Consider the following 12631-nt stretch of genomic DNA (forward strand, 5'->3'; position numbering starts at 1 on the left):
ACTATTCTGCTCAACTACCTTGGATGGAGTACAATGTAGTAACTAACGCTATTGCAAGTTTAATTTGGTTCAATATATATATATAATCGGCAGCCAATATGGCACACGCCAAAATCATATTGTATTTATGTTAAAATAGCAATTTCCTAATTTCGAGTAGAAAGAACCGTTTCATATTTCTCTTTCTAATTTTATCTTAATAAACATATTTGCATTAAATTAAATAGAATGGGATGGAATAGAAATTAATGGAGTATTATTAGTTTTAAACTATACGCGTACGTTTTAGGCAAGCAATCGACCTTAAAAAAAAAAAATTTAACCCACCTTAATAAACACAAAAATATTTCCTGTTGAGGGTTTTCTAATATTAGAAGTTTTTGACTTAGTATTGTTCCCCCAAACCAGATTAAAACTGGATTGCCATAAAAAACGTGACTAGAAGTGTTATCAGTTTTTATGGAGACCGCGCATACGGACTCTTCATATAAAGTCATCTCCTTAAGATGATAATATAGACTTTGATATGTTAGGCTGTGGTCCACAAGATTGAATGATAAGATTGTCCGTGCCTTCAGAGCTATAACTTGCTTTAGCTAAACCAACTGAAGTTAAAGCATTATTGTTTTAGTTTATCAATCTCTGCAGCATATAAAAATAGTCCAGCAAGATTGTAAAATAGATTTTCCTAGGGGATAATGGTTTGGTTACCGCTCGACAATCTAAAAAGTAGTAGTAGTATTTCATTTATTAAATTTAGGTTATATTTACATTTACAAAATTAACATTTTCAATAATTTATAATATATAAAACATAAATATTATAAATAATTATAAGAAAACTAATAAGAAAAACCTAACTTCATTTACATAATATCTAATTTTATCCTTATACGATTATGGCATTTGCCGTCAATCGGGTTTGGATTTGTGTTTTTTTTTTTTACGAACTTCAGCTTATGAGAGTTAAAATGCCTCTAATATAATATTTTCTCTATAACGAGACGCCGTTTTCACATAGATCGATAACATATGCCAGTTTTCACCATTTAGCAGCCTCATTAATTCGTTAATATCTAACGTTTGTTTTCCAAAATAATTTACCCGTAGCTCCATTAAAATTGGACATTTACTAAGAAAATGTATAACATCTTCCTTTTCTCCAGTATTGCACAGCGTGCATCTCGGGTCTGACGAGTTCATATAGGGAGCGCTGTTGAGCTTTAACAGTTCTCCTCGAGTTTTGAAAATATATCCAATTGCTTCAGCGCTAAAGCGATCTGCGAAGTAACTGTTGTTGCCTAGGTCATAATTAAGTTGCCTGTGTAAAACACGAGTTAAGCTTTGTCGACTTTCTGCTACGAACTTTTCTCTAAACGCAATACCGATTTTTACTAATATATTTTGCTGCCAATGCTTCCACGAATGTATGTTATCGATTATCAGCGGTTCACGGTGAACCGATGCTAATTCAGTCCACGTTTTAAAACACTCCCCATACCTGAGCCGCATAGCACATTATTGATCTAGTAGTAGATTCATAGAGTTGAAATTTTGTTTTGAACGGTATATCTTTATTTTCAAATATATTTTTCCAAGAGCAGTTAATAGCTTTTTTAGCTTCTCTCAATTTTTCAGTTAAGTGTCTATTAAATGTAGCATTATAATACATCCATGTTCCAAGATACTTGTATTCCTTAACGATTTCTACATTTTCTCCGCCTAATGTCCATACTTCTTCATTTGTATACCGCCTGTGATGCTTTTTAAATACTAGTGCTTTTGACTTTTCAATATTAACTGTTAATCCCCATAGCTTACAGTAACTGTGTAGCTCATTTATCATAATTTGTAGACAATTGGGACTTTCTGCTAGGAGAACGATGTCGTCTGCATACAAAAGAGCTTTAATATTTACACCATTTATAAATGCGCCTCCAGATAGATGTGTAACCACATCGTCTATATAAATTGAGAATAGAAACGGACTGAGTACGCAACCTTGTTTAACTCCTGAAACAGTAGCAAACCACTCTGACAAGTGTTCCCCATCCCATACAGCAGCACGATTTTCGGTATATAAACTAGATAGAACATTGATAAATTTGGTGGACATGCCAATACTACTGAGTTTATAAAATAAAGCGTTTCTGTTTACTGAATCAAACGCTGCTTTGAAGTCGACGAAAAATGCATATAGCTTTTTTCCTTTTTCCGTATACTGCTTGGCTATACTTGTAAGACAAAAAATATTATCAATTGTTGAGTATCCTTTCCTAAATCCTGCCTGGTATTCACTGAGTAAATTATATTCTGCTACCCAAGCCTTTAGCCTTTCAAGAAGGATTCCTGTGAATAATTTGACAGTGGAGTTTAAAAAGGAAATGCCTCTATAATTATTCGCAATCTGCGGGTTTCCTTTTTTAAAGAGCGGATAAATGATTGCAGTTTTAAAATCTTTAGGTGTTGTTCCGGCATCTAATATTTTGTTAAAAACCATTACTAACTTTGCGATAAAATTTGACGGTGCATTTTTATAATACTCTATGGGGATTCTGTCTTTTCCCGGCGCTTTATTTGACTTGCTGTTCCTTAAAATTTTATTAATTTCTTCTGTAGTGATTACATTATCCAACAAATCTATTTTAATATTTGATATAGCGAAACTAAATGCATACCCAACTTGAGCATTCAATAGCGTTGAGAAGTAACATGACAACTGGGTAGAATTTAACTCTGTACTTTTGGTGAACTTTTGTCCATTTAATTTTCGCAATATATTCCAATACGTTTTGCTATCATTAACTGATCTTAAGGAGTTAGCTAACTCCGAGTAATATAAATTTTTTTACGTTTACAAAGTAATTTAAACTCTTTATTTGCACGTGTATATAACTGTCGGAGTTCCACTTCTTCATGCCGCTTTGCAGTGTGAAGTAAATAAAATGATCGCTTTCGTGCTGACTCGCATTCTGCATCATACCATGCTTGCTTATATTTTCTTTGTAAGTGTTTTGGTTGTAAGGGTTGTGCCGCTCTTTTAATGCAATGAGATAACAATTCAATTCCATTTTCAGCTGTTAGTTGGTTGTCTTCCATTAAAAATAACTTGTGCTCTAAATTTAGCGCAAACTTATGTGTATTTCGATCTGACCATAACAGCTTGGGGAGTAATTTTAATTCCACCTGTTCTGGGTTTCTGAAAAACTGACCCGAGACATTTACTTCTATTGGCATATGGTCTGAGTAAATTAAATCGACAACTTTAAAGTTTTTGACTAATTGCCACCATAGTCCTTTAATTATGCAGTAATCTATTACAGAACGACCATTATTTCTTACATAAGTAAATTCACCGAAGCTGTCGCTATCTGTTCTGCCATTTACTACAGATAGGCCGAAATTTTCACACATTTCGCACAGTTTTTTCCCCTTATTATCGCATATACTGTCCCTCGAAGTTCTGCTTTCTCTTAGCATCTGCAGCGTATACGGATTATGTTCGTAAACTTGCTTATCACCAATTCTTGCATTAAGATCACCAACAATCATAACATTTTCTAGTCCACCATCTGTGAGGAAATCATGAAAGTTTTCAAAATCGCTTTCCCAGTTATTGCAGTTTATATATACAGGCACAATGTGCAGGCTTCCGTTAGTCGTGGTTAATTTAACAAGTGTTCTTCTACCGGATTCGATAAAGTTAGCTTTATTTGTAAAATGTGTTTGCTTCTTTATTGCATATAGTTCACCTCCACTAGCTCTACCGCAAATATTTGTTCTTTTAGCAGGTATCCATTCTATAATATAATTATGTAACTTTCTTACTACTTCTTCTAATTTTTCTTCTAAAAATGTTTCAAATAAAAATATAAGATCGAATGAACAAATATATTCGTAAAATTGGCTGTGTAAGGTTTTATTTTTTAGACCGGCTACATTACATTGTGACCGAAAAGTTTTCGGAGGTTCTCATTTAAAATTCGCGCGCTGTATATTTTTCGATATTTTAAGTTTATGATATTTGGCAAGCACTGTCCTTAATTACATATGCCAAAAATGAGCGCGATCTGTCGGACAGTTCGTTTACGGCAGCTGTTGAAACCAGTTCACCTCAGTAGTGCGTTGCGAAAAAAACAATGGAAAAAAATATTGAACAAAGAGTTTGCATCAAATTTTGTTTTTCGAACGAAATTTCGTGTGCAGAATCGTTGCGAATGCTACAAAAGGCTTATGGGGAATCAGTTTTATCGAAAACTCAAGTTTATGAGTGGTACAAAGCCTTTCAGGACTGTCGTACGACCGTCGAAGACATGCCGCGTTCTGGACGACCTTCGACCTCTACCACCGACGAAAACATTGAAAAGGCAAAGGAAATCGTGTTCAAAAATCCTCATGTGAGTGTTAGAGAGATAGCACGAGAGCTAGGCATCGGTCGTGAGATGGCTCGTTTGATTTTGGTGGACAATTTGTGTATGCGACGTGTCAACGCCCGGCTTGTTCCGATTCACCTCAATTTGTTCAACATTATCAACGATTTTAAGGCCAAACATTCAATAAATACCATCGAACAGCCACCGTATTCACCTGATCTTGCACCGTGTGACTTTTTCCTGTTTCCCAACCTCAAATTACCACTCAGAGGAACGCGTTTTGAATCCATAGAAGACGTAAAACAGAATTCGCAGAGGGAACTCAAAGCCATACCGGAAAGCGCCTATAAAAAATGTTTTGATGATTGGAAGAAACGTTGGCATTTGTGTATCGCTTCTAATGGAGCATATTTTGAAGGAGATAAAATAAATATTGATGAAGATTAAGAATTTTGCGTTTTATTTAAAATTTCCGGAAGCTTTTCGGTCACAATGTATATGATAATATGTTCAGATTAAAGCTGCCCTGTAATGCTGACTCGTCATTGAAATCTACGGAATGTTTAATTTTAGAAACTTTTTTAATTTTATTTTGCTGTGTTGTTTGGCATTTTTTTACTGTGCAAAAGCTTTCCGAAATATTTACTAGTTTTTTGGATTTATTTTATTGAGCAGTTCAATATAATTCGTATATATATTTTTTACCTTAGTACCATATAAAATTTGCAAAGCAGGACCCGCATCTTCATTATCGTTCATTAACTTGTTATTTCTGTCCCACCTAAACCATTTATTTCCTATCCGTATTTTATCGTCTCTAACGGCAACGCGGTGTTTCGTACTTACTTGCAGTATATGCTTCTTTAATTCCAGCATAATTCTTTTATTCTGCTGTTTTTCGAACGTCAAGTCCCGTTCCACAAATATTGCTGTCCCTGCCAGCTTACCAGCTTTTTTCAGTATATCTACTGCGTTTTGTTCAGTATCCATCTCTACTAGAATGGTCATTTTACCGTCTTTTTCCGACATTTTTTTAACATCTTTTATTTTTGTTGATGACGAAACTTGAAGAATATCAGTGCAAATTTTTTCTACTTCTTCACCTACTGCTTTGTTCGCCAGTAGACCTTTGAATATTAGATTTTTCTTTTTTGCTTGTGTTTCAAGTGTAGAGATCCTTTTACTATCTAAGGCCCTATATGCTTTGAGATTTTCCACTTCTTTTTTTAGACTTTCATTTTCTTGCCTTAGCGCCATAACATCCTCAGAAAGGTAGGAAATTTTTTCTAAAATTTCCTTGTTACCATCTTTAATTATGTCTTTTAATTGGTTTACACTAAGGTCGCCTTCTTTAAGAGTATAATTTGAGCAACTCGGTCCATCTTCAGGTGAGGTTTCTGCTAACATCCTTTTAGCCGACGGATTATATGCTGTCTTCACGTTCTTCGATGGTGTACGATGCATGATTGTGTTAATTGACAAAATTTTAATATTTTTAAATAATTTGTAAAATTACCTTAAAACTATGCAATGTTTTTATTTTGCCAGATAGATTTACGATTAACCCTTAGTTCGAAAGTATATGGTTTGTGTACCAACTAACTTAAATTTATTTTGTTTACTCTATGTTATTTTACTTGCATTACATAAACTATATATATCAAATTTTTTACTATTAAATGTTTATTAGTTGTCTCTGTCAACAATTTGCTTAGCAATTTTTGTCTTATTTATATAATTAATTGTAGGACTGTCTCTATCAGATTTTTATTACGTTTTTTTTTTTTTTTAAAAATAAAATAAAAAAAAAAAAGAAAAAGTTACTCTTATTTGGCTACTAATATAGGATCCACAAAAGAGCGCCTTATTTATTTTATTAAAAAGAACGCAAAAACGCGCGCAAATTGGATGCTTTAAGTTGTACAAAACTATTATTTGATTTAAGCTCGACAATCTATGTGGTTGTATGTAAATATTCGCACTTTTAATGCTTTAGTAAGGTTGACACCTCTACAAATATAAATGACTTGAAGATAGTATTCTATTCATTGGTAATGGTTTGAAAATAGTATTCCATTCATTATAATTTGATTTCAAACTTCATTGTTCTAATCATTTAGTTAATAATGGACAATGTAAGTACTATGATACTAAATATCATACAATTTCCTGCCAAAGCGAAATTCCATGTTTTCGCGATCTACCGATCTTTATATAATGATGCATTCTGCAGATAAAATTTTAACAGCTGTACTTCTATGCAGATTAATAGTAGAGTGCAGTGTTACTTTTTCTTAATAAAGATATGCAAAGTGTTCTTCGAAGAATAAGTTATTAATGGTATAAGATGACGATTCTAAATGTTCACAGCTCGTTTACGACTCCCAAAGCACACTTACGTTCTCATCAGGGTTGCCATCGCCTTACAGAAGTGATGTGTTCCACTATCGATTGCATTGATGCGATAGATGCGTATAATAGCTGTCATAAGCATACATTGCAAGTTTCTACAGCTTATTACACTTAAATATGGCTGCACTTGTTTTATCAAACCAGATATGTGTAAGAATCCCTTGTGTCACAAGGGATTCCCTACATTTAGGTCCCATTAGGCTTACTCAAAGAATGTGCGATTCATACATTTTTATACAAAGAGCCTCTTATGACTTTGTGTACTTATAAACATTATTTATATATTAAAAAAATATTTTATTAATATATCAAAATTATAGACTTCGTTATAATTGCTAGTCTTAGAACTAAGTGCTACGTCACGCATATTGTATTGTAATTTTATAATGAAAATAAAATGAAAATATTTACAATAGAATGAACTGAAGTGAAATTATGATAAAATTCATTCAAAAGTGCATTTAAAATTTTTTGAGATATTGTCTTGAGACAATGTTTGCATTTTACACAATTAAACTGTTTAAGTTTATTGTGCATCTAATTGTCATTTCGCTCATTAAGCAAGTTTTGTTTCGTTTGTTTTCAGTTTGGGTTTCCTTTCAAGAAAGTGACGAAGCACAAAATATTATTGAAATTATGCTGGCAACTTTTCCTTAAACGACGCCATTTTTGTTGGTTTTGTTGCTTAGCTATTAATGCGGTGCGGTGCAATTGTAGAGCTTAAAATGGCGCCACAAGGACAACAACAGGAATGGCAACGGCAACGGCAACATTGACAGCAAAGCGCTTTCCTTATTTTCTTTGCAATTATAAAGCTGCGCCGAGACGTTATTATGCAAAAATATTTTATTTGCATTCAAAATTCGGTTAAATTGAAATTGCATTTTAAGTTGCAGGCAAATTGTTGCTTCTTGCCGTAGTCGTAGTATTTGCAACAGACACAGATTCAGACCCAGTCACAGTCACAGTCACAGCCACAGCATCAGCCGCAGCTGCAATAGAAGAAAAGCAGGAGCGGTAACGGAAACTGCAACATTCGCATTCCCATTCATTCACATTAATAAAAACAAAATGGAGTTTGTTTTTGTTGTTGTTTTTTGGTATAAAAACAGCCTGAGCACAAGAAAAACAAATTTGCATAGTTGAGAAGAATTGCAATTTGAATTTTAACTTGAATTTCAGTCGTTTTCTTGTTTAACTGCAATTTTGGCTGTTATGGTTTCACCAAATATACTCGTATCCTTAGTGCTCCTTGCCTTGGTTTTTGTATTCCTTATTGCTGTCGAAATCATTTCAGAAAGTAATTAGCATTGTGAGTCTTGTTTTTGTATGTTAGTTCTTACTTACTTGTGAGCTGTTATTGTTATGGCAAAACTTCTCAACGGAATCAAGTCCGTAATCTGTTGTGATTTTAATAAAGTTTTTGTTCTTCGGGAAAACTTTTCTTATGTGAAATTGTGCGTCCATTATTGTTTGAACTGAAGGAAGTAATTCCAACAAACTTCACCACACCACACACAGTTATAAAATGAAAAATTTAATTGTAGCAATCCAAAGGTCAAACATTAACAAAATGGATTGAAATAAAGTATAAATTCAAAGGTAACACAGACAATCCATGTAATTGCATTGCCCTCATGAAAAAAGATAAAGGAAATGTCAGAGTTTAGACTAAATGAAATGAGTTCTCTAACAAAATAAATTTAAATAAACTCAAAATAAATTAGCAATAAATATTAAAAAAAAATAGTATTACTGAGACCTGCTGACCTAAGTAGGACGGAGTACAAAATGATCATTGAAAAAGCGACAACTTGTCAACCAATATAAAGTCGAATGTCCTCAATTTTAATGGATCAGTCAAGTGTTAAGAATGCTGAAGTCTAGAACCCGAAAACGCAATAGTAATTCTTCGTTGAATCTCCCAGCTGAAGCAATTTTTGTTATTTACTTACCTTCCTAGATAAAAAAACTTTTAAAATTTTGATAATATAATTATAAATAATACAATAATATGGGTTCCTAGACGTGCACGAGTATTTTGTGTGAGTATTTTTCAAACTCACATAGATACATACTCGTATAAGTATGCAATTAACTTTCTTTGTGAAATATTCGAAATGATGTTCGAGTTCCTTTATATTTTGTGGAGTTTGTTCAAGTCGTTCATAGGCTGGTCTTAGAATGTTCAGGATACTTTTAGCATTTTACGGTAATTTCACATACACATGAAAATCGAAACTCATTAGATTAAATAATTATTATTTTGGGATTTGGTAGATACGTTTGTTGCAATCGTTTGAGGAAGAATTGTTGAAACTATTTTTAAACGGAAACTCCTTAGATTCATTAACTGATATTTGTACCATTTGTGAGTATGATCACTTTTGCATTTGCTGGATTGCAACGTTTACTGCATTATATTGCACTATACCGGTATATCCTAGTACGGTATACCTTAATAGTGTTCTGCAGATTGTAACGATACAGTATATTATTGTATGTCGTATATGTATATAAAATAACACTCAGTCTCTTTATCATCCCACTTTATTGCTATATTTTCATTACTTTGGAATAGAGTATCATATGGGGGTTTAACCACGGTTGCCACTTATGGTACTTTAGTACCAAAATTGGTACTTTTTTTTCCGTTTGGTACTCATGTTCAAAAAATGGTAGATTTTTGACGACCCAACTTTATTGTGGATATTTCCAATTAATTTTTTTTATAAATGCAACTTTGCACTATTTTATATTTTGTTCATTTATAACACTATGACCTTTTTTTATAGAAATGGTACATTTTTAAACCAATTTTGGTACAGGAAAAAATTTTCAAGTGGCAACAGTGGGTTTAACTCATCAATAGCAAGTGAGTATATAATAAGTTTACCGGTGATCATTAGTCACTGTGGCCAATTGATGGTAATTAGCAATATACTGAACGCTTGGTTGCGCAACCTTTGTCTGGTTGTGTGAGCAAGATGATGAAATTTTTGAAATAACTGCTGTTATTTATTATTTTAAAATTACTGTGGTAACCTTTTAGGTCTTAGGAAATACAACTAGCTTGAGCATGCGATTAATTATGTTAGTGATAAGCTGAATGGCGTTCTCCGGCAGGTTACGTAGGCATCTGTTGTTAATTATGTCATGACCAGGTGCCGATCTAATCTTCAATTTTGCTATAATTTGGGAGATTTCCTTATTAGTGCATGGTGAAATGTTTTCATCTGTCTCCTGAGCCAGGATATTATAACTATCCAGGATACTACTCGGAGTTGCGTTCTTCTTCCTCTAAGTCATACTCTAAGTCTTCATTGGGCTGGAATTGAAGTTCAAGTGTGTCCGCGAAGGCCTCGATTTTTCCTAAATCTGTATCTACCAAGCTTGTCAAATGGATGGGTGGTATTAAGTACTTTCAGCCTTAAGTACTTATTCTTCGTCCGGAAGGCCTTACCCCTATTTCAGGACCCATCAGATATTCACTTCATTTCGCGTTTCTAAGCATAGATCTTTTCCCTGATTTCATTTGAAAGGCGGTTGGCCACGCTTCCGCTCCCTTGAGCAAATTTCCGGACTCCATTACGATTTCAAATCATGTTTTTAATATGCTTCGGTAAGTTAAGATAACTGCATGGTTTTCTATCTTTGAGGGGGAGTAACCATTTAAGGCCTACTTTAATAATAGGTCATGCTCTATATACACTTGTTTATATTTGGCGACAAATTGTAAGGAGTATGTCTACTTATCTTTTTTTAAGCTGTAGTAAAAATGACAATAACAATATGACTCTCTTGAGTCCCGATAATTATCATTTTGGTCATGACCAAAGTCAGCATAAATTAGCATAACTATTTGTTGCATGAATGTCCGCATAACAGGTTTCTAATGGAATAAAGAGATAAAAAGAGAGAAAGAGAAAATTTTCTCTTCATGGATGTAATTTGACTATATTTATTATATTAAATTATGTTTCAATTAGTTCGTACTAAGAATAGGCTTTTTATAAGGAAATTTATTTAAAGTTGTAATTTCTGTTTGATAAATAATTTTAATAACAAATATTAAAGACTTGGAGGGCTATTAAAATGGTAAGGTAAAAAAAAATTATAGGAAATGTATATGTTCAACTGCTATTAGTTGAAAATATTTTTTTATATTTTTTCTCATCGTTTCTTTTTTTAATTAAAAAATTTATGAAATAATACCTTGTATTCTTCATGTTTATAAAAATTTTATTCTTTTATATGTTAATTTTGGTCAAACTTATCCATAAATTAAGCGAGTCCCTGCATATGAAAATATTAGATGTAAAATGTATGATTACAAATAAGTTACTTGGATCAGTTTTCATCTTTATGGTAGTGAGTTAGATTGGTTCTATTTCCGAATATTAAAAATTTCTTTGTACTGAATTTCTAATATTTGTGTGAATAATACTTAGCATATGCTTGAGAGAGGTTGGTGAAATTCCTTTTTGTAGAGAACAAGTTTCCAACATTTCCGGTCGGAACATCGTAATGATTTATGCATCAATCCACTTATTTGAATTTCATTGCTCATTAATATTAATGCTGCTTTAATTTGAAATGGAGATTTTTTCCTAAAGTTTTTTTCTGTTTTTCATCGATTTGGAAAGTATATTTTTTAGTTAAATTACAATCTACTTTAATTCAAAATATGAGGAATAAAACTTCTTTTAAAGGAAATTTAATTCGATTGCTTTAAAGGACACGGCACGCGATTGTGTTAGAAATGAAAAGAATTAAATTACTTAAATAAGTATATAGTGTTTTGTATATGAAACTGCAAACTTATGTCCTTGTACGACATACAATACTCCTAATCAAATCTAAACAGCAAGTTACATATAAGGAATTGCTTCAGTTTTGTAATTCTTTCATTTTAATCCGAAAGATACAAAAATAATGTGTTTGTTTTAAAGTTGTCAATTAATTTTGAAAAACGGGCTTCACACAATCCAGAATAATTTCCTTGTAATAATTAATTATTAACAGAATAATAATTATCCTGCTCTTGGCAAAGAAAGCCTTCATGATATAAATGACATGTGGTGGTACCACATAAACCCTAAAACAGCAAAGTTTTAGTAAAAGCCTAAATTACATGTTTCCAAATGTTTCGTGGAACCCATCTATCAGTCACAATTTCCATTGTTAGTTGTCTCATTAGAAATATATTGATGCTTCTGATGAATTTATTTAAGATTACTGTAGTTAGAATGTTACATCGTATTACTACTGAAATAATTAAATACCGCTCTATAACACTATTCTAAAAAGAAATTTAATTTAATACGGTAGTGCGGATTATGTTAGTGTTTTATTTAGAAACTATTTCATTACCTAGGTCCTTAAATGTAAGAGCAATATTTATAGTTTATTCCAAATTTTTTCAATATCTCCGCAAAAGTCGTTCACACATTTGTGGACACATACACCATATGTTCTACTTACCTAACATAAACAGAAGCGATCCGTTTTTAAAGGACGGCTGCCTTTTTGCTTCCACAAGGAAATCTTATTCCAAGTGTTACAGATTGAGTGCGGATATAAGTGAGCACCTTTGATTGAATGATCTTTTCCTTTGCCTTTTACATCTTCTTTTTGTAAACATCTTGGGACTGCTTAAATCGCGATATCTTGACACTATAGCTTCATAGTTAATGACATCAATAAACGTATATGTTCAATTTCATTTTTATCTCTGAACTATCAAATTGTTCCCGATCGCTTCAACTGACTAGTTGAGAGGATCAGTTTACATAAAAGTCCTCCTCAGCTTTCAAAATGTTTACGTAGGGTGTACCTATCACGTA

The sequence above is a fragment of the Teleopsis dalmanni genome, chromosome 2, assembly GCF_002237135.1.
Source record: "Teleopsis dalmanni isolate 2A chromosome 2, ASM223713v2, whole genome shotgun sequence".
Classification (NCBI taxonomy): domain Eukaryota; kingdom Metazoa; phylum Arthropoda; class Insecta; order Diptera; family Diopsidae; genus Teleopsis; species Teleopsis dalmanni.